Source organism: Apium graveolens, chromosome 3 (assembly GCF_009905375.1).
Source record: "Apium graveolens cultivar Ventura chromosome 3, ASM990537v1, whole genome shotgun sequence".
NCBI classification, from domain to species: Eukaryota; Viridiplantae; Streptophyta; class Magnoliopsida; order Apiales; family Apiaceae; genus Apium; species Apium graveolens.
Window position 1 is genome coordinate 34801208 of NC_133649.1, and position 23099 is coordinate 34824306.

Consider the following 23099-nt stretch of genomic DNA (forward strand, 5'->3'; position numbering starts at 1 on the left):
AGGTTTGGCCTTTTTGATTGCTCTTGACTTTATTTTCTTTGGTTTAGTTAGGATTGGGATGTTTAGATCAGGAAGTGGTAGGCTTTCCCAATCTACAGGTTCATCTTTAAGAATTATGGGTTCACCATGGAAATTCATGTCAGAATAAACATTGAATTCAGCCTGCTCCATTGTGGGCATGGCTGGTTGACTTGAGGTGGTAGATTGGGTTGACATGTTCTCTTCCTTGTCTTCATCAAAAGCCAGCTTCCTCTTTGGTCTGAATTTCAGTCTTGGTTTCTTTGTCTGCTTTGGTTCTTCTTGCTTTTCTTCAATCAGATTCTCAGCTATCACATCAGGCATTACAGGTTCCGTGGTTACAGGCTTCTTAGTTTGGTTCTTGGCATCTAAGGCAGCTTGTCTTTGTTGTTGCTTGAGCCTCACCTTTTCTTATTTCTTAGTTTCTGCAAACTATGGATGTCCAGCCACCACATAGATCAGTTTGCCATTCCTGTGGATTTTAGCAATTCTTTTCTTCAAGACTGAGTCTCTGGGATCTTTGAAGTAAGCAATTGTTAGGAAAAATTGATGATATCAAACAGAAACTATCAGAAGCATCGACGGATGATGATGACATCGAGGGATGTTGATAATCGACTGATAATGATATCAACGGGTTATGATGTCAACGAATGATGAAATCGGTATTTATTACATCAGTTAATCTTTAAAAAGGAAAAGGAAACAAGAACTCATGGCGATGAAGGACTTTATCTCAGAAGCAATTGTATAGGTTTCCTTGTTGTTAATAGAATAGGATTCCTTATACATTGATAGATATGCTCTATATAAAGCACAAATTAGGTTCATGCTATAAGCATTGCAACATTGTTATATCTTTCGCATAACCTAGCAGCTATCAAAGATATTTGTTCATTCTTTCGAGAAAGTACGTTTGTAATAAGTTTTTATCAGTTAATATAAAAACTGTTGATTCTGTTGAAGCTCTGTCAAATTGATTGTATTAACTATATTCACCCCCCCTCTACAGTTGATTAAGGGCCTAACAATTGGTATCAGAGTTTGCTGTTAACGTACAATCAGTTCAAGATCTGGAAAATCAATCAACCATGTCAAACAAAGAAGAAGAAACACAGAACCCGAATCCGAAGCCACCACTCCCAGCCACATCACTGATAAGTAGCAACATGAGTAGGTATGAAGCAATCAAGGTGTCTATCCTGAAGATACATGAATATATAAACTGGAAAGTTAGGATGGCCATGTGCTTGGAAGCCACAGATCCCGAAAATCTGAACAGGATCTATGATGGTCCTCATAGACCAATGAAGGTAGTTGTTTCTCTTGTAGGAGAACCAGAGAAGATGATAGACAAAGACAGGAATGACTACTCTCCTGAAGATATCTCATCTATCATGAAGGATGCCAAGGTTAGACACATCCTGCACAACAGTCTTGATAGTGTTATGTCCAATAGAGTCATTGGATGTACGAAAACAAAAGAGATATGGGATGCTTTAGAATTAAAGCGTCAAGGTACAACTGCTATCAAGAAGAACAAAAGGACAATACTTACTCAAGAATATGAGCACTTTGACTCAAGGGACAATGAGTCCTTAACTGAGATCTATGATAGATTTCAGTAGTTGTTGAATGACTTATCCCTTGTCGACAAAGAATATGATTTGGAGGACTCAAACTTGAAGTTCCTACTTGCTCTCCCTTAAAAGTGGGACTATAAAGTCTCATCAATAAGGAATAACTATCAACTTGACATCACACCTCTAAATGAGATCTATGGAATTCTGAAAACTCATGAACTAGAGATGGAGAAAAGAAGCAAGAGGAAAGGATCAAAAGCTAGACCAGTTGCACTCAAGGTTGAAGATAAGCCAAAGGAGAAAGCTAGGAGAAAAAGCTACTCCAAAGGGAAAGCCATGATTACAAAGCCAGATATTGAATCATCAAATTATGATGATGACTCAAATACTGATACTAAATCATATACTAACAGTGATCATAACAACAATGAAGATATGGATCAGATGGTTGCCCTACTGGTTAAAAGCTTCAAGAAGATGGTCTAAAAGAACTTCAAGAAAGGGAGAAAATTTTCCAGAAAAGGTTCCAGTTCCTCAAACTCTGATAAGAGGAACAACAGGAGAAATACTGATGGAAAGGAAACAAGATTTGGAAAATTTGACAAGTTAAAAGAGAGATGTTATAATTGTGATGGAATTGGACAATTTGCAGCTGACTGCAGAAAACCCAGAGCTGAGAAGAAACAAGCCTTGATCTCAAGGAAGAGAAACTGGGATGATTCATCAAATTCAGATGATGGAGTCAATTATGCTCTCGTGGAAAAAGCTGATGTTGAGGCTGACAATGCTGAATTAAAGGTATCTCAGACTACTCTTGCTTTTGATATTGATGATATCTATGAATCAAGATTATTTCTTAAGTCTCTGCATGTTAGGTTTAGGGATCAAACCTTAGAGAATAATAGATACAAGAGTGAAAACTCCGCGTTAAAGAAAAAGAATAATCACCTAGAAATTGAGTTACTTTCCATGCTAGAAATTCAAAAAGAAAGAGATAATGCTGTTTATGTTAAGGAAAAATTGCTAGAAAAACATGCTTATCTAGAGAAGGAGCTAACAAAAGAAAGAGAAGTCGTTAAACTTTGGACTAACTCAGGAAAATCAACTCAGGAAATTCTAGAGAATGGTTGTTGGGGATCAGGATTAGGATATTCAGCTAGATCTAATTCTGATAAGAAAAGTGAAAAAGAAAATAAGATGACAGAACCAATAAAAACTGATAGCAAGGTCAAACTGAACAAGGTTCAAATAAAGACCATTAAGTTTAATCCTAGTGCTAATAATGTTAAGTCAATTCATGAGGAAGGTACTACCTCAGCACCTAGATCAAACTTATTTACTGAAAAGAGTGAACAAGTTCACATAAATTTAGTAAATATTGGTTCAATGACTTAGCAACAACTTAAGCAAAAGCTAAAAGATCTACACATGAAAGACAAGAGGAGAAGGTCTAGGAAAAATAGGAATGATAAGGTGGGTGTTAATAAGAATGTATATTATGCAACCCCACCTAATGCACCTAGAAAGACCTGTTCAAACTGTGGTAGCACTAATCATCTTTCTAATTCTTGCAAGAAGAATAAAAAGATAAATGTTATTTCTTCCAAATCAGAGTTTAGGAATAAAACAGTTAGATATAAACCACAGAGTCCTCGTTTTCATTGTGGAAGTGTTTGGCATTCTATTTATACATGTAAAGAGTATCACAGTTTGTATTATGATTATTATAAACTGAAACCCTATTTAAATAAAGCAAAATCTATTTCTGCATGTATAAATACTGATAGTAAGGATGTTAACATAAACTCTAATAAAAAGTCCTATGATGCATTGTTAACAAACTTAAAAAGGCCAAAGGATCCAAGCAAGTCCGGGTCCTTAAAAATACTAACTGATTCAAATTACTGATTGCAGGGTGACAAGAGGAATGCTCTAGTCTTGGACAGTGGATGCTCAGGACATATGACTAGTTATAAATCCCTGCTATCAGAGTTTGAGGAGAAGGCTGGCCCAAGCGTTTCTTATGGAGATGACAACTTAGGAAAAATCTTAGATATGGCAAAGTCAAAGTTGAAAATGTCATCATTGAAAATGTAGCTGTAATTACAGGACTCAAGCATAATCTGATTAGTGTGAGTCAAATCTGTGACAGAGGTTACCATGTTAACTTCTATGAGGAGCATTGTGAAATTGTCAATAAGTCTGATGGCAAGATCACATTGACCTGGGTGAGACATGGTAGTTTATATGAAGCCAGGGTCTCCACAAGTTTTAAAAATTCAAAAGTTTATCTACTGAGTAGAGCATCTGTGGAAGACATCTGGAACTGGAATAAAAGACTTTCTCACCTCAACTTTAACAATATCAATGAACTTGTGAGGAAAGATCTTGTAAGAGGATTTCCCAATGCAGTTTTTACTCCTGATGACTTGTGTGACTGTTAGGGCGAAAACACGCGCTAATAACACACGCAAGTATACGCGTTCGCAAGTAATATAGAATACTTTCTAGTTCGTTCCCACAGAGACTCAGACTAATTATGTTCAATTAAACTCACTCACCAATGTATGTTTACTTCTCAATGTTAAGACAATAACACTTAGATTTGTTACTAATTATTAACTACAATTAACTACTAAAATTAACCACTTAATTAACACTTCGAATTAACAATATTAAAATACTCATGAGATCACTACTTCATTACTACTTCCTTCAATAGTCATTGTTATTACCCTTAGCATGCAACAGTGATGATATTAATCGAATAACACGAAACTGATAAAAGCCAACTTTCATTGTACTAATACCATTCTACAAAACATCCACAATTAAGATAGAAGTTGAATATGTATCAATTATGTTGAGTCCCTATATGTCTACAGAAATTGACAACATAATGAATTAAGCATAAGTTATTCCTTTTGATTACACAGAGTGAATAAAATGGTTAGAGTTACCCACTAATCATGCAACATCATACATGAACCTATGCTAGCATGGCAAGTTCTAAATCTCGAGATCCACCGTCGCTTCACAAGAGATTAACACCCTATCTTATATGTTCGCGACGCACATAAGACGAATACGCACAACCAATACTAGATATCATACAATCATCACACACTAAGGTATTAAACAACTAACTAAAGAATTCCATAGTAAATCCGTTACGACCCCATGATCACGATTAGCCCATGTTAGCACTTATCGTCATCATGGGTTCAAATGAAAACATGATAAATAAACACAAAAGAATAATAACTAAACTAATTATATTAAACCAGAGTACGTCACAAGAGTAATTAGGTTCAAAGCAAAGAAAACTAGCATCCAACGTTACAACGAAATAAAGAATCACAAGAAAATATGCTTCTTCTTCGTTGCGGTGTGCTAAAACGGTCTTCTTCCTTATCTCCTTCGCTCCTCGATTAATACAACGATTCAACACACGTGAAACGTCTCTGAAATCTACTTATATAGAAGTCCCATAAAACTCAGATTACTCAGAAGTTAGAAGCCAAACAGAAATAGGAGTCTAAAATAAATATTAAAATTTCCCGACCCTGCGTGGCCGCTCAGCATAGCTGAGCGGGCGCTCAGCTTCCTGCACGGCCGCTCAGCATAGCTGAGCGGGCGCTCAGACCCCTACTGGAAAATGTCTGATTTTTGCTCCGTTTCTTCGCTATAATCTGCTCCTCTCTTCCCTCTCGCAATGCTAGACACATGCCAAGGCTTATTATTGATGATTACTCCCCCGAAATGCAACTATTACCCTGAAACACACAAACACTAGAAAAATGCATCAAATACACAAAATACTTGATTTCAAGACACCAATTTAAGCTATTTTAAGACGTTCTAAGTGGTATAAAATGCCACTTATCAGTGACTCATGCCAGAAATCTAAGAAAAGGAAAACTTATTTCAAGAGTAAAACTGAATCCTCAATTCTTGAACCATATCATCTACTTCATGTTGATCTCTTTGGTCCGGTGAATATTATGTCAATTGCCAAGAAGAGGTATGCACTCGTAATTGTTGATAAATATACAAGATATACATGGGTGCATTTTCTACACACCAAAGATGAATCTCCATCCATTCTTCTTGATCATGGGAGGGAGCCGAAAAAAGGATCAACATACAAAGTAAAGATCATCAGAAGTGATAATGGAACTGAATTCAAGAAAAGCTCTATGGAAGAGTTCTGCAACTCAAGGGGATAAAACAAGAGTTTTCTGATCCCTGAACTCCACAACAAAATTGAGTTGTTAAAAGAAAGAATAGAACTCTGATAGAAGTTGCAAGAACCATGCTAGAGGAAGCAAAATTGCCTACCTACTTCTGGCAAACTGTTTGCTTTACAGAAAATGCAACATTAATCAACAAGCATGAAAAAACACCATTTGAGATGGTGAAGGGAAAGAAACCAAATTTGAAGTTCTTTCATATTTTTGGTTGTAAGTGTTTTGTTCTCAAAACTCATCCGGAGCAGCTGACCAAGTTTGATCTGAAAGCTGATGAAGGAATATATGTGGATTATCCGTTGACTATAAAAGCCTTAAGAGTTTACAATCTGAGAACAAGACAGTCAGAGTATCTATACATGTATCTATTGATGATAAGAAGATAACGGGTCTAGAAGATGCAAATGACCATGACAAATTGAGATTTGAAAATGAAGTACCTTATGCTAAACTTTTAAATCCTGACTCTGATACAGTAAGTCTTGATATCACTCAAAGCTCTGAGGTTCCACATAATAGCGGAAATTTTTCTGACAATGAAGCATATGTTGAGGGGGAGCAACATAACTCAAATTCAGAGACTACAACAAGCGATTCATCTCAAGAGACATCAGTAGAAATATCATCAGACTCATCTTCCTTAAATTCTGATAAGTCAAATATTGATAACAATGGGAACACATATTCAGGGGGGCATCAGGAAACAACAGTGGTACTAATAAAAGAAATAACAGAGAATTCATGGATCAAGGGGAGGTTCGTCTTCAAGGAGTCAACTTTCATTTGCAAGAAAATGGTCTAAGTCACACACACCTGACTTAATCATTGGAAACCCTGACAGTGGTGTAAGAACAAGAAAATCCACTCAGAATGAATGTCTCTACCATTCTTTTCTATCTTAAACTGAACCTAAAAAGGTTGAAGAAGCTCTGCAAGATGCTGACTGGGTCACAATAATGCAAGAAGAGCTCAATGAATTTGAAAGGAACAAAGTCTGGACTCTTGTGCCAAGACCAAATAACAGATCTGTAGTTGGCACAAAGTGGGTGTTCAAAAATAAAAATGACAGTGAGGGCATTGTTACAAGGAATAAAGCAAGACTGGTTATAAAGGGTTACTCACAACAAGAAGGCATTGATTATGATGAGATATTTGCTCCAGTTGCAAGGCTAGAGGAAATAAGAATCTTTCTTGCATATGCTGCTCACAAGAAATTTAAGATGTTCCAAATGGATGTGAAGAGTGCATTCTTAAATGGAGAACTCAAAGAGCAATTTTATGTTGAACAACCTCCAGGGTTCATTGATCCAAGGTATCCAGATCATGTCTACTTACTAGATAAAACACTCTATGGACTGAAGCAAGCTCCAATGGCCTATTATAAAACACTTACTCTATTTGTGCTTGATAAGTGACATTTTATACCACTTAGAGCGTCTTAAAATGGCTTAAATTGGTGTCTTGAAATCAAGTATTTTGTGTATTTGATGCATTTTTCTAGTGTTTATACATTTCAGGATATTAGTTGCATTTCGGGGGAGGAATCATCAAGAATAAGCCTTGGCATGTGTTCACCATTACGAGAGGAAAGAAACGGGCAGATTACGGCGAAGAAACGGAGCAAAATCAGATTTTTTCCAGTAGAGGTCTGAGCGCCCGCTCAGCAATGCTGAGCGGCCGCGCAGCAAGCTGAGCGCCCACTCAGTTATGCTGAGCGGCCGCGCAGGGTCGGGGAAAAAATATATTATTTCAGGACTTCTACTTCTGTTTGGTTTCCACTTCTATGTAATCTGAGTTTTATGGGACTATTATATAAGTAGATTTGAGACGTTTTCACAAGTGTGGATTGAAGAAGATCGTGTTTTTACGCAAGGAGCGAAGGAGATAAGGAGGAAGACCGATTTAGCATACCGCAACGAAGAGGAAGCATATTTTCTTGTGATTCTTGTTTCGTTGTAACGTTGGATGCTAGTTTTCTTATTTTGAACTTATTTACTCTTGTGACGTACTCTGTGTTAATATAATTAGTTTAGTTATTATTTTCTTGTGTTTGTTTATCATGATTTCATATGAACCCATGGTGACGATAAGTGCTATTATGGGCTAATCGTGATCATGGGGTTGCAACGGATTTATTATGGAATTCTTTAGTAATTGTTTAATACTTTAGTGTGTGATGATTGTATGATATCTAGTATTGGTTGTGCGTATTCGTCTTATGTGCGTCACGAACATATAAGATAGGGTGTTAATCTCTTGTGAAGCGACGGTGGATCTTGAGATTTAGAACTTGCCATGCTAGCATAGGTTCATGTACGTTGTGCATGATTAGTGGGTAACTCTAACAGTTTTATTTGCCCTATATAATCAAAAGGAATAACTTGTGCTTAAATCGTTGTGTTGTCAATTTCTGTAGACATATAGGAACTCAACATAATTGATGACTATTCAACTTCTATCTTAATTGTGGATGTTTGGTAGGATGGTATTAGTACAATGAAAGTTGGCTTTTATCAGTTTCGTGTTATTCGATTAATATCATCACTGTCACATGCTAAAGGTAATAACAATGACTATTGAAGGAAGTAGTAATGAAGTTGTGATCTCATGAGTGTTTTATTATTGATAATTTGAAGTGTTAAGTAAGTGATTAATTAAGCAGTTAATTGTAGTTAATATTTAATTAACAATTTTAAGTGTTAGTGTCTTAACATTGAGAAGTAATCATACATTGGTGAGTGAGTTTAATTAGACAATAATTTAGTCTGAGTCTCTGTGAGAACGAACTAGAAAGTATTCTATATTACTTGCGAACGCGTATACTTGCGTGAATATTAGTGCGTGATTTCGCCCTAAAAAGTTTTTGGCGCCGCTGCCGGGGACTCGGCGTATTTGTTTAGTTTATGTACTTACCATCATTGGTCATTACGACTCAGTGATTAGGACGTAGTAGTTAATTATTGTTTCCGGTTGTGTTTCAGGTACTTTAGCAAGCGTTTATGCAAACTCGTTCTCGTGCTCGCAAGAGGACTTTAGATACAGCTGAGGAGACAGACGGAGTTCTTGATATTCCGGAGAAGTTAGATTTTGAGGATTCGGATTCAGGAACTGAGCGGAAAGAACCAGTAAACATGGGAGATCGTATTGTTCAAGCTGATCCAGCTCTTATGGATTTTTCTCGGCCTAAAATTGATGACATTCAGTCAAGCATCCTTCATCCGGCTATTCAAGCTAACACCTTTGAAATCAAGCCGGGCACTATTCAGATGGTGCAGAATTCTATTTCTTTTGGAGGAGCGGCAACTGAAGACCCCAACATGCACATAAGGAATTTTGTCGAGATCTGCAGCACTTTTAAGTATAATGGCGTGACTGATGAGGCTATCAAGTTGAGGCTTTTCCCATTCTCACTGAGGGACAAGGCTAAAGACTGGTTACATTCTGAACCAGCTGGGTCCATCACTACGTGGCAAGATCTTGCGCAAAAGTTTCTGGTGAAGTTTTATCCGATGGCAAAGACTGCTGCTATGAGGAGTGCTCTTACTCAGTTTGCGCAGCAACCTACAAAATCTATGTGCGAGGCTTGGGAACGCTACAAGGAAATGTTGAGAAAATGTCCACATCATGGAATGCCGGATTGGATGGTGATCACGGGTTTCTATAATGGTTTGGGGCCCAATCTCGGCCCATGCTCGATGCAGCAGCTAGAGGCGCCTTATGGGCTAAAAGCTATACTGAGGCGTATAATCTTATAGAGACGATGGCTGCAAATGAGCATCAAAACCCAACTCAGAGGATGACGTCAGGCAAGGTAGCAGGTATTCTGGAAGTTGATGCAGCCACCGCTATTTCAGCCCAGCTCCAAGCACTATCAATGAAGGTTGATTCTCTGGCTACATATGGAGTTAATCAAATAGCTATGGTTTGTGAGCTTTGTGCAAGTTCTCATGCTACGGATCAGTGTTCTCTGGTCAACGAATCTGTTCAGTATGTGAATAATTATCAGCGACAACAGCAGCCTGTGCCAGCGACTTATCATCCTCACAACAGAAATCATCCAAATTTCAGCTGGGGGAATAATCAGAATGCTATTCAGCCACCATATCAACAAGGAGTGAGTAAACAGTTTAACCCACCTGGATTCCAGCAACCACAGCAGTATGCTACAAGGCAATCATATCCTCAACAGGGAAGTACAGCTGCACCTACTAGTGCTGATTTTGAGGAACTTAAGCTGTTACGCAAGAGTCAGGCGGTTTCTATCAAGACCTTGGAAAATCAAATCGGTCAATTAGCCAATGCAGTGCTCAATCGTCAACCTGGAACCCTTCCCAGTGACACGGAAGTACCAGGCAGGAAGGAAGCTAAAGAGCAAGTCAAGGCTATTACCTTAAGGTCTGGAAAAGTTGCTGATGCTGAAAAGGCAAAAGAAGGAGAAGCTGAAATTAGAGATGAAGAATCTAAGCAAAAGGAGAAAGCGGCGGAACCAAGGAAGACTACTGTTGAACACACTCTGCCTGAGGCTAATACAGGGGAGAAACAGCTCTATCCTCCACCACCTTTTCCTAAATTATTGCAGCAACAAAAGCTGGATAGACAGTTCGGGAAGTTTCTGGAGGTGTTCAAAAAACTTCACATCAATATACCTTTCGCTGAGGCTCTGGAGCAAATGCCTAGTTATGCGAAGTTTATGAAGAGTATTCTTTTAAGGAAGGTGAAACTGGATGACCTTGAAACCGTTGCTCTCACGGAAGAATGCAGCGCTGTTCTGCAGCAAAAGTTACCACCAAAACTGAAAGATCCAGGAAGCTTCACCATTCCTTGCACCATTGGCAATCTGACCTTTGACAAGTGCCTTTGTGATTTGGGAGCAAGCATTAATCTGATGCCGTTGTCGATCTTTAAAAAGCTGGATCTGCCTGATCCAAAACCCACATACATGTCTCTACAATTGGCTGATCATTCCATTACTTACCCAAGGGGCGTAGTGGAGGATGTGCTCGTCAAGGTGGATAAGCTCTTCTTTCCTGCAGATTTTGTTATTCTGGATTTTGAGGAAGATAAGAAGATTCCCATAATCTTGGGAAGGCCTTTCTTGGCTACTGGCCGTACCTTGATAGATGTGCAAAAAGATGAACTTACTATGCGGGTACAAGATCAGGATGTGACATTCAACGTATTCAAGGCAATGAAATTCCCTACAGAAGATGAGGAGTGCTTAAAAGCGGATGTGATTGATTCTGCGGTTACTTCAGAACTCGATCGCATGCTAATGTCTGATGCATTGGAAAAGGCCTTAGTGGGGGATTTTGACAGCGATGATGAAGATGGCAACGAGCAATTATAATATCTGAACGCTTCTCCCTGGAAGCGAAAGCTGGACATGCCATTTGAATCTCTTGGTACTTCTGACCTCAAGAATGCTGAAGGAAAGCTCAAACCATCAATAGATGAAGCACCTACCTTGAAGCTCAAGCCATTACCTGAACACTTGAGGTATGCTTTTTTAGGTGATTCATCTACGTTACCTGTTATTATTTCATCTGACCTTTCAGGTAGTGAGGAAGACAAGCTCTTAAGGATTTTGAGAGAATTTCAAATCGGCTATTGGATGGACCATAGCAGACATCAAGGGGATAAGTCCTTCATATTGTATGCATAAAATTCTGCTAGAAGAAGGTAGTAAGCCAACTGTGGAACAACAGTGAAGACTGAATCCCATCATGAAGGAGGTGGTAAAGAAAGAAATTCTGAAATGGCTGGATGCAGGCATCATTTATCCTATTTCTGACAGCTCGTGGGTGAGCCCCGTACAATGTGTACCTAAGAAAGGAGGTATCACTGTGGTCGCAAATGAAAAGAATGAGCTCATCCCCACTCGAACAATTACAGGATGGAGAGTATGAATGGATTATAGAAAATTGAACAAAGCCACAAGGAAGGATCACTTCCCTCTTCCATTTATTGATCAGATGCTTGACAGGTTGGCGGGTCATGAGTAGTTTTGTCTTCTGGATGGTTATTCAGGGTATAATCAGATTTATATTGCACCTGAGGATCAGGAAAATACTACCTTCACCTGTCCATTTGGCACGTTTGCTTTTCGCAGAGTTTCGTTTGGGTTATGTGGCGCCCCGACCACTTTTCAGAGATGTATGATGGCTATATTCTCTGACATGATTGGAAATAATGTCGAAGTGTTCATGGACGACTTCTCCGTCTTTGGACATTCATATGATGAATGTTTGAATAATCTGCGCGCCGTACTCAAAAGATGCGTGGAAACTAATTTGGTGCTCAATTGGGAGAAATGTCATTTATGGTGCGTGAAGGCATTATTCTTGGGCATAAGGTCTCTAACAAGGGTCTGGAGGTGGACAAGGCCAATGTGGGAGTCATTGAAAATCTTCCCCCACCTAATTCTGTGAAAGGAATCCGTAGTTTTCTTGATCATGCGGGTTTTTATCGGCGATTCATCAAGGACTTTTCAAAGATATCTAAGCCGTTGTGCAATTTGCTTGAGAAAGATGTGCTTTTCAAATTTGATGATGAATGTTTGGCAGCATTCTAGACTCTCAAGAAGAGTTTGATCACTGCACCAGTTATTACAATACCAGATTGGACAGAACCGTTTGAGATGATGTGTGATGCGAGTGATTATGCGGTAGGTGCAGTTCTGGGACAACGCAAGAAAAATCTCTTCCATGTGGTCTACTATGCGAGTAAGACTTTAAATGGGGCCCAATTGAACTACACCACTACTGAGAAGGAGCTTTTGGCTATAGTCTTTGGTTTCGAGAAATTTCGATCTTATCTACTTGGTACAAAAGTAACAGTATTCACTGATCATGCGACTATTCGCTATCTGGTTTCCAAGAAGGATTCGAAGCCGAGACTCATTCGTTGGGTGCTTTTACTTCAGGAATTTGAGTTAGAGATCAAGGATAGAAAAGGTACTGAGAATCAAGTAGCTGACCATCTCTCTGGGTTGGAGAATCCCGATTCTACTTCACAAGATAGGACGTTAATCAATGAATCTTTTCCGGATGAGCAGTTGTTCGCAGTTCAGGAGGAAGAACCATGGTTTGCAGATATTGTAAACTATCTCGTCAGCAATGTAATGCCTCCTAATTTGACAGCCGCTCAAAAGAAGAAGTTTCTGCATGAGGTGAAGTGGTATATGTGGGATAAACCATATTTGTTTAGACAGGAAGCTGACCAGATCATCAGGAGATGTATCCCGTTCTGTGAGACGGAGGAGATATTATGAGACTGCCATTCCACGGTTTATGGTGGACACTATGGTGGTGAGAAGACGGCAGCTCGTATTCTGCAAGCAGGTTTTTTTTGGCCTACTTTGTTCAAGGATGCTCATCAGTTTGTTTTAAGGTGTGATCGTTGCCAAAGAGTGGGAAATTTGACAAGGAAGGATGAGATGCCATTAAATGTGATGCTTGAAGTCGAGGTCTTTGATGTTTGGGGAATCGATTTCATGGGGCCTTTTATCTCGTCTTGCAATAATCAGTACATCTTGCTGGCAGTCGATTATGTCTCAAAATGGGTCGAAGTTAAAGCTTTACCGACAAATGATGCAAAGGCAGTGCTGAATTTTCTTCATAAGCAAATTTTCACAAGGTTTGGAACACCTCGGGTAATCATAAGTGATGAAGGATCGCATTTCTGCAACCGTAAGTTCACTTCTATGATGCAGCTTTATAATATGAATCATCGAGTAGCTACTGCCTATCATCCACAAACAAATGGTCAAGCGGAAGTGTCTAACAGAGAGATAAAGCGCATTCTAGAGAAGGTTGTTTGTCCGTCAAGGAAGGATTGGTCTTTAAAGCTCGATGAAGCTGTTTGGGCTTACAGAACAACATACAAAACTCTACTTGGTATGTCCCCGTTTTGGTTGGTGTACGGTAAGGGATGTCATCTACCTGCGGAGCTTGAGCATAAGGCCTACTGGGCATTGAAGAAGTTGAACCTGGATTTAGATGCAGCTGGTAAGAAAAGAATGCTTCAGCTTAATGAACTTGATGAATTTCGACTTCAAGCGTACGAGAACAACAAAATGTATAAGGAAAAGGTGAAGAGGTGGCACGATAGGAAGCTACATCCTAAGTTATTTGTGCCGGGGCAACAAGTTCTCTTATTCAACTCTCGACTCCGACTTTTTCCAGGGAAGTTGAAATCGAGGTGGTCTGGGCCTTTTATTGTCAAAACTGTGTTTCCACATGGAGCGGTGGAAATTTTTGAGAATGATCCGGACCAAGCATTCAAGGTTAACGGTCAGCGTTTGAAGCACTACTATGGGGACATGGCAAACCGAGAAGTGGTTAGTGCCATTTTGTTGACTACTTGAGAAGGGTACGAAACGTCAAGCTAATTACGAAAAAGAAGCGCTGCGTGGGAGGCAACCCATGAATTGTTGTTATAGGAACCCTTAGAAGTTAATAACCTATCCAAAAACACAAAAAAATTAGAAAACAGGGGCTGAAAAAAATAATTTCCAGTGACCCCCTGAGCGCCCGCTCAGCATTGCTGAGCGACCGCTCAGCAAGCTGAGCGACCGCTCAAGGGTCGAGTACCAGAATTTTTTTTTTACAGTTCAGAAAAAAAAAAACAAAAAACACAAAAACCCATCACAGCCCATAAACCCACGAATTCTTTTCCCATTACCCCATGATTTTATCCCTCAACCCCATTCCTAATCTAATTTAACCTACTCCACACCCTATATATACATACACCTATCCTACATATCCCCCACAAACTTCCTGCACTTAAACTCTCTCCCAAGCACCAAAACTCAGTTCTTACACACTTTTATTCACGAATCAATGGCACCCAAGAGAGCACGCACTATTGACAGCAGCAGCACAGTTCCTACTGCTGATTCATCGAGGGGTACTGCTGCAAGGCCTCAGTTAACTGACAGAGCTGCGGAGGAGGAGTACACTAGGCTTTTGGGGAAGCCGATTTTGAAGGAGAGAGGGTTTTTACCATCGGGGAGGGATGGTGAGTTGCTGCCCATGATTGCAGAGAAGGGGTGGATAGCTTTTTGTGAGTCACCTGAAGCAGTGCCGATGAGTGTGGTTCGCGAGTTCTACGCGAACGCGAAGGCCGAAAAGAATGGGTTTTTTATGGTCCGAGGGCTGACAGTTGATTATCACCCTGCGACGATTCGCCGTGTGATTGGACAGCGAGAGAGGAAGCCCGAGGAGGAGAACTGGAATGAAAAGACTGCTGAGGATTTTGACTTGGATTTGATTTATGTGACTCTCTGTCGATCGGGCACAGTTTGGACCTTCAGGACCAGCACTAATGAGTATCGTCACTTTCCGGCGATCGCCATGAACAGGTATGCCCGTGCATGGAATGCATTTATTTGTGCTAATATTTTGCCTTCTTCGCATGCACACAAGGTCACAGTTGAGAGAGCACAGTTGTTGTGGGGAATTCTGAATGAGGAGTGCTATGTGGACCTTGGTGAGTTTATCTACCAAGGAATTCTGAAGTTTTTGAGGGGAGCGAAGTATATGAACATCCCTTATGCATCCACGGTTACGAAGCTATGCCGAGCAGTGGGAGTGAACTGGCCGGCTCATGAGCAGTTGCAGTTGCCGGCAGCTCCGATTGATTCTGGGACGCTGAATGGGATGCAGGAGTGGACCGGTGGTGAGCCTGAGGAGCATGGGCTGGGTTATCGTCTTCCAGGAGGGCGTCCAGCACGAGGTGCTACTATGGCTAGGCCAAGGCGTGATGAGGCTGGTTCTTCGAGAGCTCAGGAGGGTGCTGGGTTTGCTAATGCTCAGTATAGGAGGCTTTCACGGCGGATGGATGCCATGTATGAGACGTAGAGCAGGTTTGCTCAGGAGCTCACCCTTGCGTTAGGGACTGCTTTTCGGGGCCTTGGAGCTGATATCCAGTGGCCAGTTTTTGGTGAGGACTCTGCATACCCGCCGCCTGATACTCCACCCACTGAGGGTGATGATGATGATGACTCCGAGTCGGTATACCCTGTGTTCCTTTCTACTACCTTCACTGAGGACAGTGAAGATTTTAAGTTTGGGGGTGGTAGTTGAGGAATATTGTGTGTGTCATATAGCTGCATATTCATGATAGTTTAGTTCATATAGTTGCATAATTTATGCCATATAGTTTTTTTTGTTATGTATGTCATGTAGCTCATGCATTTACCATGATCCCTTTTACAATGATTTATCGACTGAATTGTGATATTGATGCGAGTGTAGTGATAGCATTAAAGTGATATTAAGTCGTGTAGGTTGATATCCATGCTAGAAACACTTGTAATTCCACTAAGTCTTAGAGAATGCGTAAGGGCTAGATTGTTGTTATGATTTGGTTATTTTCGAGGTCAATCTATTTATTATGCTTAGAATTCGATAATAGGTTCTTAGTGATAAAGGCATGAAAAAGAAAAAAATTGGAGAAAAAAAATGGAATTTTTTGCTAGTTGTGGCTAGGCGTCAAATGGCTAGTAGCCGGCTCGCATATGGTGCGAGTAGTCTAGGGTTGAGCAAGATGGAGCGAAACACACTTGCTCAGAAGTTATAAAAAAAATATATATATAATTTTGTGTATGCATAATTGATCAAGAGTGGGCTCTTTGGTATTCGAGTTATTAAGTTCTTAGGGGACTGTGTGCCTAGTGACCTAAGGCTTTTAGAGTCTGGGATCCGCTAACCTAACGCTCATTACATGGATACCATTGTATAAGTCTTTTGTGGACCTCACTCATTGCACGGTCAAATAAGCATTTGTGTTATGAATAAAAAACATGATTCCGTAATAAGCTCCAGAATTCTTGTAGTGTTGTATATCACTTTGTGCCTAGAATTTTTATTCTTTGTATAATCATGTGATTGCCTTGAGGATAGTCGAGTCATAATAATTGGTCTAGTTCCGAAGCATATCTGTTAAGCATTTGCACACACCACGTTTCTGGCTGTATGTCCGTTTGCATGAGTTTATTGATCTTTAGTTGTCTAACTGCATTTGTTGAGATGTTGCAATTTGGTTGGTTAATTGTAGTAAGGGGGATCGCTGCATTTTCATATAGATTGCATTCATGCATGTTTTATATTTGTTTTTGAGTCTGTGACGCTTGAGGACAAGCATCGATTTAAGTTTGGGGGTGTGATAAGTGGCATTTTATACCACTTAGAGCGTCTTAAAATGGCTTAAATTGGTGTCTTGAAATCAAGTATTTTGTGTATTTGATGCATTTTTCTAGTGTTTATGCATTTCAGGGTATTAGTTGCATTTCGGGGGAGGAATCATCAAGAATAAGCCTTGGCATGTGTTCACCATTGCGAGAGGAAAGAAACGGGCAGATTACGGCGAAGAAACGGAGCAAAATCAGATTTTTTCTAGTAGAGGTCTGAGCGCCCGCTCAGCAATGCTGAGCGGCCGCGCAGCAAGCTGAGCGCCCGCTCAGCTATGCTGAGCGGCCGCGCAGGGTCGGGGAAAAAATATATTATTTCAGGACTTCTACTTCTGTTTGGTTTCCACTTCTATATAATCTGAGTTTTATGGGACTATTATATAAGTAGATTTGAGACGTTTTCACAAGTGTGGATTGAAGAAGATCGTGTTTTTACGCAAGGAGCGAAGGAGATAAGGAGGAAGACCGATTTAGCACACCGCAACGAAGAGGAAACATATTTTCTTGTGATTCTTGTTTCGTTGTAACGTTGGATGCTAGTTTTCTTACTTTGAACTTATTTACTCTTGTGACGTACTCTGTGTTAATATAATTAGTTTAGTTATTATTTTCTTGTGTTTGTTTATCATGATTTCATATGAACCCATGATGACGATAAGTGCTATTATGGGCTAATCGTGATCATGGGGTTGCAACGGATTTATTATGGAATTCTTTAGTAATTGTTTAATACTTTAGTGTATGATGATTGTATGATATCTAGTATTGGTTGTGCGTATTCGTCTTATGTGCGTCGCGAACATATAAGTTAGGGTGTTAATCTCTTGTGAAGCGACGGTGGATCTTGAGATTTAGAACTTGCCATGCTAGCATAGGTTCATGTACGTTGTGCATGATTAGTGGGTAACTCTAACAGTTTTATTTGCCCTATGTAATCAAAAGGAATAACTTGTGCTTAAATCGTTGTGTTGTCAATTTCTGTAGACATATAGGAACTCAACATAATTGATGACTATTCAACTTCTATCTTAATTGTGGATGTTTGGTAGAATGGTATTAGTACAATGAAAGCTGGCTTTTATCAGTTTCGTGTTATTCGATTAATATCATCACTGTCACATGCTAAAGGTAATAACAATGACTATTGAAGGAAGTAGTAATGAAGTTGTGATCTCATGAGTGTTTTATTATTGATAATTTTAAGTGTTAAGTAAGTGATTAATTAAGCAGTTAATTGTAGTTAATATTTAATCAACAATTTTAAGTGTTAGTTTCTTAACATTGAGAAGTAATCATACATTGGTGAGTGAGTTTAATTAGACAATAATTTAGTCTGAGTTTCTGTGGGAACGAACTAGAAAGTATTCTATATTACTTGCGAACGCGTATACTTGCGTGAATATTAGTGCGTGATTTCGCCCTAACAGTGCTGGAGAGTGGTTTCACAAGAGGTACAATTGATAAAACTCTCTTTTATAAATATCATGATAAGAACTTGTTATTAGTACAGATATATGTTGATGATATCATTTTTGGATCTACTAATGATAAACTTTGTGAGAGATTTGCAAAGCTATTGCAGTCCAGGTATCAAATGAGTATGATGGGAGAATTGAGTTACTTTCTGAGGTTACAAGTTAAATAGAATGATGAAGGAATCTTCATAAATCAATCCAAATACACCAGAAATCTACTCAAAAGATTTGGAATGCAAGACTGCTCAACTACATCAACTCCTATGGCCACTGCAAACCAAGTTAGATTTAAATACTGGTTCTTCAGTAGATATAACTAACTATAGAGGTATGATTGGCTCACTCCTATATCTGACTGCTAGTAGACCTGATATCATGTATGCTACCTGTCTCTGTGCAAGGTTCCAAGATGACCCTTGAGAACCTCATCTATTAGCTGTGAAAAGAATTTTTAAGTATCTCAAAGGCACCATAAATCTGGGATTATGGTATCCTAGAGATTCAGATTTTAAGCTATTTGGATATTCATATGCTGATTTTGCAGGATGCAAAGTAGATAGGAAAAGCACTGGAAGCTGCCAATTCCTTGGTGGGAGATTGGTTTCTTGGTACAGCAAGAAACAAAAGTCAATTTCCACATCAACTGTAGAAGCAGAATATATTGCTGCAGGAAGCTGTTGTGCTCAGATTCCATGGATGAAGAATCATTTATTGGATTATGGGTTAGACTATTCTTTTATTCCTATATATTGTGATAATCAAAGTGCTATTGCGATGACAGGAAATCCAATGCAGCATTCAATGACTAAGCACATCAGTATCAGATACCATTTCATAAGGGAACATGTGGAAGATGATACAGTGGAATTGGTCTTTGTTCCAACAGATCAACAAGTAGCAGATATATTCACCAAGCCTCTATGTGAAGCTACATTCACAAGATTGGTAAATGAATTGGGAATGATTTCAGGACAATTCTCAAACTCTGATAATTAAGTCTGCTGGTATTATTGAAGTATGGCATCTTATTATTTGTCAGTACTTGTTAGATACAGATTCTTATGCTAAATATTGATGCCATGATAACATGCAATTATGCTAAATGATTTTATGTGAAAACTGCATGTTGAACTACTGATTTTGCTTACATATTTGGTTATTAGTTAAACTTGCTTTGATTAATAATTTATGTCAGTAGTTGATAAGTCTTGATAGTTATAATTAAATGCTGATAATGATCAAGACTTGATTGATTGTTATACTTTATTGAATATTTTAAACTTGTTCGAAATAAATTGTTAAGCAGTATTTTTATTTATACAGTGAGATAGTGGAATATCTTTTAATTGCTTAAATGGGTTAGTTACCGATGCAAGTATCTTTTAATACTTGAGTATTTACACTGGGAATGAAGAGAGAGATAACTTTTTGTTTACCTAGATACGCGTAATAGTGTATTTACATTATGGACAATTATTACTTGGTTAATCAAAGTGCTCTTCAGTTTTTGAATTTCTTTTCTATAAATACAACCCTCCACTTTCAACACTTCTCACTGCCTTTTTCATACTCAACTCATCATCTTCTCAATACTCTATTCACAACCTTACTCATCAAAAATGGTTCAACCCCAGTTTTACACACGCAGCGGTGGATGTTATCTACCAATCTTTAATCCTAGTGATGAAAAGATGTACTTTGATCCATACGAACTTTAGGTTCGTATTGATGGTGAAATTTACCACCCAACTGAAGTTCCAAATTCAGTCTATGATCATCTCTCTTGGGATGATCAGTTGGAACTACACTTCTTCACCGGAGAAGTTCTTTTTCAAGAGAAATTTGTGCTGAACTGGCAGAACTTGCTTGTCTAACAGCTTTTGAGCTGCAAGAGAATATCATCTCTCTTGAAGGAATAATTAGTAGAATCTACCATCGCAGGGCGATGAAGGAAGAGCAAGCGACAAAGAAGAAAAGAAGAAGAAGTCCGAGTAATTAGATTGTTTAGGGTTTTATTTTTAAAATTCTATGAAAATCTTGTACTCTGCTTCTTAATGATAGATGAAATATTCTATCTTCTTTGATTCTTATTTGATTACTTGTTTACTTTCTTGTTTGTGTGTTCTTGAATGCCTTTACATGATATATCCAAATCAGTACTGCATGCTAAACTTCAAATGGTTTAATAGTGTATGTGAATAAACTAATCTCTGTTTAAGTTCATGTGATCGCTTCAGTACAGATTGAGCACATTGCAGGAGGTAACTGTTGTTAAAGAAGAAATTTATGGAAGATTTATTTTTTAGTTAATAAGGATTATTATCTTTGAGTGTTACATTCTATTCAAAATCTTTGAAACTTTCTTTTTCTCATCAAGAAAGTTGGTCACACTCATTTCTTAACACTAAATATCTTAGAATCTTAAATTTCTTCTCACAAATGAAACACTTGAATTCTTTTCTCAAATGTTGCCAAAAATCAAGTGACATAATTCTTAAATTGTGCTCACCACTCGGAAACAATATTTAGTTGGTTAGAGACTACTTTTTGAGGTAGATCTTAATGGTACTAATAGAGATACAGAGGTTTCATCAGTTTTTACTGAAGACTCTGTGATAACTTTCAATAAACACATTAAAGTGTTAGTTCTTTACAAGAAGAACAGGTTTGAGATCATGGTACATGACAGTAACCTGATCAAATCCTCTCTAATTCAAATGAAGGTTCTCATTATTGATGAACAACAACTGTAATAACCACAATATCAACTGTGAGCTAAATTGTGTATTCATAAGGTACAAATATTGTTATTACTTTATCAGCATTTATTCTAAATACTGATCTAGTTCTTTCAACATTTATTATATTTTTCATGATATAAATATTGTTAGCATGATTACTCATAGACCTTATTTAAGGACTACCTCTAGTTGTTTGCCCACATATCACCCTTCTTTAGCCACCTCTTATTTCTGTAGGACAATCTTTCTGAGCCTTTTTATGTGAGATGCGTGAAAAGATTGAGATAAAAACAAAATTTAAGAGAGGCATGATTCTTCCTGACAAAAGGATAGGTAGATGAGAGATAGGATTTAGTAATCCTTGTGAGGAAGCTCTGACTATTAAAAGTTATGAGATGTGTGATGTGAGGAGTAGTGAGACTACTTTAAAATAATAGAGAGATTAATGTTTATTTGCTATATGTTTGCAGGTGCTCAGAGTCCTACAGAAACAGATGCTGAACAACAGTCTGTTGAACATCAAGAACACTCTGATACACCAAGGGCTATTAATCTCCCTGAAAGTCTAAGTACTGATACTTTCTTGCAGTCCATATATTCTTCTATTCCACCACATAGTACAATCCCTATTTTTGTTGAAAAACAGCCCATTTATTATACTTTACCATCACCTGAGGAAATCCCTGTTGTTGCTGAAGATGTAGTAGCACAATAGTCCATTCATAAAGTTTCATTCATTTCAGATTCACCACAGCATGTTACAGGAACTGAGATTCTGGAAGTAAATCTTGAAGCTCCAATTCATTTATCTACAATATTTGAAGATGTGAAGTTAACTGCTAAAGGTGAGGAAGCTTCTGAAGAAACCGGATTACATACTGCACACATTTCTAATTATATTCTACATGCTGAAGCTAGTGATAAAGTTCAGCAATTAGTGCAAAATCTGGTTACTGTTGAAGAATCTAATGATGGTGAAGAAGCTAATGTTTCTAATGCTATTATAGATCCCGAGGATGATCTTTTCTTCCCTGAAAATATGCCTATGCATGTGAGATAACAAAAACTGAAAGAGTTAGATGATACAAAAGAAAAGGATTATTCTGATAATCTCTGGAATGTTCACTGGAAAGATAATACACATTATATTTCCAGAACACAAACTGTTGCACATCTGGAAACAGCAGAACAACAGATTACAAATCCTGATATGTTGATTCATCTGAAAGCATCAACTTTAGTTATCAAATCTTTAAACATATCTAATGAAGTAACTACTACTCAAATCAATCAGATTAAAGAATCTTTAATTGCTTCAAAGTTGACTACTCATCAGGAAATTCAGAAACAAATTTCACCAATAGTTTCCAGAAAAACTAAAATTGAAGCCAGTCAAGCTATATTGGAAGCTAAACAAGATCGAATGTCTGCTCAACTTACAAAAGTACAGAATTCAATGTAGCTGATTTTTTCTCTACTGCTTGGTGATTATGCCAAAAAGGGGGAGAATATTATTAAATCTAAATACAAACAGCTGTCATTGACAAGTACTGATGCCAAAAATTCTGATGGAGGTAATAAGGGGGACAGAAGGATAACAAAAGGAGAAAATGAAAGAAGAGTTGAAGATTTGATCGTGACTATAAAAAATGCAAAAATCTTTACAAGTCTCTACTGTTCCTGATGAAGACCAATGTATTTTGGAGATAGAAGCTGGTGCTGAAGCAAGTCAATTTCCTCAATCTCTGAAAGAAAACTCTATTCTACAAGGATCCAAAGATTCAATTATTTGATTCTGAGGAGAGTAGAAGAATATGTGCAAAAGAAAATCCAAGAGT

General features: G+C 38.3%; 1 non-coding gene across 1 annotated transcript; it reads right to left on the minus strand.

Annotated features, from left to right (window-relative positions):
* Window positions 1–9375: 9375 nt before the first annotated feature.
* Window positions 9376–9482, minus strand: LOC141715984 (small nucleolar RNA R71). Its single transcript, XR_012572721.1, has one exon. It is a non-coding gene; the product is annotated as a small nucleolar RNA R71 (small nucleolar RNA).
* Between the last annotated feature and the right edge of the window lie 13617 nt (window positions 9483–23099).